The sequence below is a fragment of the Callithrix jacchus genome, chromosome 15 (assembly GCF_049354715.1).
Source record: "Callithrix jacchus isolate 240 chromosome 15, calJac240_pri, whole genome shotgun sequence".
Classification (NCBI taxonomy): Eukaryota; Metazoa; Chordata; class Mammalia; order Primates; family Cebidae; genus Callithrix; species Callithrix jacchus.
In genome coordinates this window covers 100,047,876-100,054,137 of record NC_133516.1, presented here as the reverse complement: position 1 = coordinate 100,054,137, position 6,262 = coordinate 100,047,876, and the positions used below count along the sequence as shown (strand labels likewise).

At 42.5% G+C, this 6,262-nt stretch overlaps 1 pseudogene; it reads right to left on the bottom strand.

Annotated features, from left to right (window-relative positions):
* Positions 1–987: 987 nt before the first annotated feature.
* Positions 988–3,108, bottom strand: LOC100400347 (zinc finger CCCH domain-containing protein 14 pseudogene; annotated as a pseudogene).
* Between the last annotated feature and the right edge of the window lie 3,154 nt (positions 3,109–6,262).

Below are 6,262 nucleotides of genomic sequence, written 5' to 3'. Positions count from 1 at the left end.
CACACACACAAAACCCTAATACAGTAGGCCAAAAGTTTCATCCTGCCTTGCAGTTTACCTGTCTGATCTCTGTAATTATAGTTCTGTCCTTTAAAATATACTATTTCAATCCAATTTTTACATTTCAAAAATTATCTTCAGTAGCTATTTCAGAGAATGTTATTTTTCAGAATGTGAGAATATAAATGTACATATGTATAATCTTGTTTTCAGATTTAAAGTCTGTTTTCAGATACCTTATGTAAATACTTGTACAAAATTTGTATAGTTTTGTGATAAAGTAGTTCCCGAAAAAATTATTCAGAAGGTATTCTGCTATTGGTAAATGTGCAGAACTGTTCCTGTTTTCTGCACTTGCCATTCCAGCTGTCTTCTCTGTCCATACCCACCTCGTTCATCCCGTCACGAAAGGCAAGGAAACTAGGAACTTTACCAAAGTTGTGCTGAGCCTGAGAGGCCTGTATCATCATGCTTTTCAAACTAAATTCACTTAAAAATTAAAAGGCAGAATTGAATATTTTAAGCGGCCTCCGTACTTGGCCAGTCCTGTCTTATGGTGGATTATGAACATTATGTAATCTTTGGGAAAAGTAAAAGCAGTTCAGTTGCCAGAATAATGACAGCTACCTCCCTGCCCCTCTCCACTCACGGCAACCGTAGCCCCTAAGCCGCGGTGCCATTACTAACCATGACGTCGATTTCACATGCTGATCCTCGGACAGCAGTGCGCAAACATGCCCCCAAGATGTGAACAGAATTTAGCTCCTCTTTAAGCTGTCTTTGCATAGTAAAAACAAAACAAAAACACCCGGTGTTAAAAACCACTTAATAAACTTACAAACTCGAAAAATTAGACAATTCGGATAGGCAATACACTTCATATTATGAAAGCAATATATTCCCAGTTTCAGAGACTCGACAAGTTCTGTAGGGCATTCATCAGTAGAGGGAAGCTTCCAAACTGCACGATCTTCTGCCAGGCAGGACTGAGTGTTATTCGCTGGTTTGAGGTCGAATCCATTTCAAGGCATGTGGTGGTGGTGCATTAGTGGTGGGATGGTAGAATGCGCAGTCCGGTCTCGTACACTGAGCGTTAAAGCTATGGTGTTTTGGATGATAGAAGGGACATTCCACCTTCTTACAGCAGAGCTGACTACTGAAAGGTGGTGCTGGTGGGGCAACTGCTGGTTTTGGAGACAGTACTGGAATTCTGCGAACATGAGTGAAAGGACAATCTGGTTTTGTACACTTTGCATCATATTTACAATTTCTGTGAACAAACATTTTTCAGCAAACTTACAATTGGGGAAGGCTTTGCAGGGTGGGATGGGGTGGTGTTAGGTGCACACATCCCCGTTTTGACAAGCAGGCCAGTACTTGCAGTGCTCCAAAAGTTTTTCTGGTTTCTGTGCCATACTCAGTTCACTCATCTCAGCGTTGGAAAAGCTACCATTTGGGTCCTCAGGCTGCCTGCTCAGCAAGTGCAAGTGCTGTGGGTGGAGGAGACCTCTGAGTCCCTTGTTTGAGGCTGCAGTTTGGTTTACAGGTTTTATTCCTTCAAAGCGCATGTCCTCCTCTTGATCTGACGTGTATCCTGGGGGGTTGGGGACACCATCCAGCGTCACTATACACTTGAGACTTGCAGGTTTATCTGGTTGTACAAGATCTCGTGGCTGCATAAGGTGTCCTGAAAGTACCCGAAGGGAATCTGCAGTCTCCATCCCTGACTCTTGGTTTGGTGCCACTACTATTTTGTAGGACACCTTTGGCTTCAGAATAAATCATCTTGTGTCTGCATGGACCATGGATTCCATGACATAGTAATCTCGACCGATCCGCAGAGTTTCTGCCATTATTGGGTCCATTTGTAGTCTGGATAATAATTGCCTCTGTTGAATTCCTTGATTTTTTTCTACGGAATCTCCTTTTGTTTCCTGTTCTTTAATAGGGGGACTTATTCTGGGGGTCCTACTTTGTCCCTGGACCTCTTCTGCCAGCAATTCCTCTTGAGAAGTTGGAGTTCTGGGAGCAGCTGGAAGTGTCTGTTTCTGAGGGACTGTGCAGTGGTCATTGTTTTTGTTACGGATTCTTGAGTTTCAGATCGAGCCTTCAGAATCCGATTCTTGTTAGCTTGTTTAGAAGGTGGAGGAGAAGGTCTCCTTTCAGGCTTTGCTGGCATAGACACACTGCTGGAGATGCTTCCTGTTTGAGACCCACAGTCATTATCTTCCTCCTCCTCTTCTCCATCGTGATTGAATTTTTTTACTTTAACAATTGAGCTTACCACAGGCAACTTTCTCTTCCGAAAGTTTTCATCCTCCGTGCTCATCTTCTCCCAGTTGTTTCTAAAGAACGGACTATATGTTTCTTCTAAGCTGTTAAGCACTTCTGGTTCCCACAAACGTCCTGTTTCATATGCCCAACTGTTCTGTATATCAAGCTGCTTGGCAGCATGAATATTATTTTGCTGCTGTTGAAATTGCAACCTGTTTAAATGAACACCACTGTCTGCATTTCTACTTGCAGGTGGTTGAGAAATTTCCATAGAAGGGCGAGAAGAACCAGATGTAAGTGTCACTGTAGGTTTTTTCTGAGATAAAGTGTTCTCCTGCACAAAGTTCAGGTCTTCGTCAATGAGATCATCTGGTTCTGGCTTCATATCAATCACAACTTCAGAGGGCGCTGCCTCCCTCAAAGTTTTCACTGTTGACATTAGTCGGGTTGTGGCTCCGTCGTCATAGGGCTGCCTGACATTAGTGCTTTTTGATGCTGTGAACTTGTAGAAACTCTGGAATCTCTTTTTTCAGGTCTAGTGCCAGGAACGGCAAGTGGTGGCACTTCAGCTTCATGCCGCCTCTCATCTCGCCGGCTGAACCTGCTCTTGTTTGAAGGCACGTTGCTATCAAAGACGTTGGTATCAGAAGACTTTAGACTAGAAGGTTCAGTTGTAACAGAGCAAAGTTTTTCTAATACACTATGAAGCCATACGGTGAATCCAATTGTGTTGTTCCCTAGAAACAGGGAGAGATCCTCTGTCTTTTGGTCCTGACTTTTCTTGTTGGCCACCATCACCATAATGTAATCAGGAAGTTTTCCATCAACATAAGCTCCTAATTCTTGCAATTTCCCCTTAATGGGACTCCGGACCTTGTGGCTGATCTCGGTCCGATCTCCATGGCTCTGCAGCGCGGGAACTCGGCACTGCGTGGCACGTAGCTTACCCGAGCCTACAGTGGGATCCTACTCCGTAGCCACCAGGTTTCTTTAGATTGAAGAAAGTGTTTAGGAAATAACCCAGTATGCACAACAGCAGCATAGGTGTGGTCTTGTATCTCCAGGACCAGCTTGCACTGTCCCTGCCATGCTGCTTATAGAATATGCATGGCCATGAGAAATAAACCGAAAATGTGCAGACCAGCTCAACTCAGGGAAGCATTAGCTTTGGGTTTTCTTAAATCCTTTCTTTTTTATTTTCTTTCTTTCTTTCTTTCTTTTTTTTTTGAGATGGAGTCTTGCCCTGTTGCTCAGGCTGAAATGCAATGGCGCTATCTAGGCTCACTGCTACCTACCCCTCCCAGATTCAAGCGATTCTCCTGCCTCAGCCTCCAAGTAGCTGGGATTACAGTTGTGTGCCACCATGCCTGGCTAATTTTTTGTGTCTTTAGTAGAGACGAGGTTTCACCATGTTGGCCAGGCTGGTCTCGAACTCCTGACCTTGTGATCTGCCCGCCTTGGCCTCCCAAAGTGCTGGGATTACAGATGTGAGCCACCTTGCCCTACCTTCTTAAACTTTTATTTCCAATCAGTTACATGGCCTTCTCAGGTGAATGTGACCAGCCCTAATTCTCTGGGGCAGCTACATCTTACCAATTGTAGTTACTCATTACCAAGTCCCAACAGTGGGGCACGGTGGTTGTTCCTATACATATACCTTGATTAGATTATATTTTAATTTGGATCTGCTCTAGTTAAATTCCTAACATTTTCTTATATTAATATTGCAAGTAGGATTACATATGGGGAAAATCCTCAGACTCTTATGAAACTAAAGGAAGGGCCAAAGAAACAGCTTTTGTAAACACCACTGCACTCAGACCAGCCACGAAACAGCTTTTAACTCCTCTTAAAAGTCCGAACAGGCATTGCTCAAAGGTTAGTAACAGGTATGTGTCAAGATCATTGATGATCTTTTTCTTTCTTGTTTAAACTCTGACTTGTTTTGTCATTTCACAGTGAGTAGTAATTAATTTTGTGTTCAGAAAAATAAATATTTTTTTCAAAAAATTATAAATCAAATCAAATGGCTACTCAATGGAGAAATGAACTATTGATGGAGATGGCAAATATGCGTCACGCTTGCCAATGTTGAATTGACACAGAATTTTACTTGCATCTCACATTCTTTAAAAAATATATTTCAACTTTAATAAATAATTTTTTAAACATTATTTCCAAATTGCAAATAAACTTTAAAACTAAAATAAAGAAAGAAACGTATTTTGAGTACATTGAATCTCCCTCTCTATTTTTGTAGCCAGCTGGGTTCTCCAGGAAGGAGACTCTGAGATAGGCAGTAACATGACAGCAGGTTCGATAAGTTGTGCTGTTGAGATCAACACTCGTGGAAGGCAAGAGAGGAAAGCAGGATTGAGCAGAGGGAGAAGTCAAGCTTCAATGTGGTCTCAGCGGAAGCTTCAGGAGACCCCTAGCTCTGAAGACAGAATGACCCTTCAGAACTGCTTTTACGTTCCAAGTAGCAGTGAGGAGGACCAGGAGAGGGAAGAAGAGCTGGGAAAGGGAATGAAGGGGATGCAGGGAGGGGAGGGGGTCAGGTCCTTGTAAGTCCATGTTCTTGCAAGGCACTGGGATGAGGGTGTGTCCTTGGTAAGGTGATTCTCTTTAGTTGAGTCAATACCTGAAGGCGGCTGATAGCTTGAGGTGGTCTTCAGGAAACCCTCTCAGCTGCTGGGTACTCAGCCCTTTATTCCTGAAGGGGGCTCTGGGTGGTACATCACACTGTTCATTACAATTTGACAGTAACAAATGAGATACTAAATTTGTCTTAAAGAGAGCCTGTATAGCAGATGCCGTTAGTTGCCTAGTCAAAATTCAACTTCTTCCTGTGGTCTCATTTGTGTGAAACAGTGATGTGTCCAACCCACATGGGGGAACACGGCCATCTAAACTGGTTATGAGAATCCTATTCACCGATTTTTCTAGAGCCTTCCGCTGCCCTCCCGCCCTTCACAGTAGTTAGATGTGATCGTGTAGCCTGATTCTAAGCTGACATCCCCTGACCTCTTTCTTTTTCTTGAACAAAACTACAGTGGCTATAGCTGCGGCAGCCATTTTGTAACCAAGAGGAGGTCAGGAAAACTTCTGAGTGTGTTCTGACGTCGCTGAGCTGCTGAAAAAGCTGTCCAACTATCTCTGCGTTTCTTGCTTTTTAAAGAAAAATAATCTGTAATTGTTTAAGTAGCTAAAATGGGACATTCTGTTATTTGCAGCAAAGTACAATCCAAACAGATCCTAGAGTTATAACTGTACTGAGGATTTTGCTAAAATATATAGTCGATATGTGTAATGTGTGTGTGTGTGTGTTTACCAAATTGTGGTATATTTTTAACAAATTTGAAAACATCAAATACTGTTTTCTCCTTCTGGGGTTTCATAATGCCACATTAGCCTTAACGGTGTTAAAGGTTAGCATTAAAATGTTCTGTCATAAACATGCCTATTTCAAGTTTGTGCTTCAGAAAAATATGCTTCTTAAATATATTTGACCATTAAAACTTTACCTACAAATACAGAATAGATCGGGAAACGTTATTTCCTGTGTGTTCTAACTCACAGTCACGGGCTCATTCCCTGTTTCTGTGACTGCTTCCTGTAGCAGTGTTCCTAGAAGCATCTGTTTAAGTTGAATTAAGTAAAAACGGTAAAATATGGCTACTTTTGTTTAATGCCTGTGATGAGTTTACTCTAGCAAGCAAACCAGCTCTGATATACTGACATGTTGAGCTGTGTTTTAGCATGTGGTCAGAGCCCAGCAGAGAAATATGTGGAGCAGCCCATTCGCAGCATTATTCGCTGGTCACAGATAACATCCTGTGTCTCTGTACACCAGTTATTTCCATCTGCCTCCATCATCCCCTTTCACCGCTCTACCGATTTGCTTATTGAGAGTGCAGAAACAGAGATGTGAGAGAGAAGTATGCGGCTTCCTATGCAGAAGGAAGGAGGTCTGTTTTGAAAAAAGAAG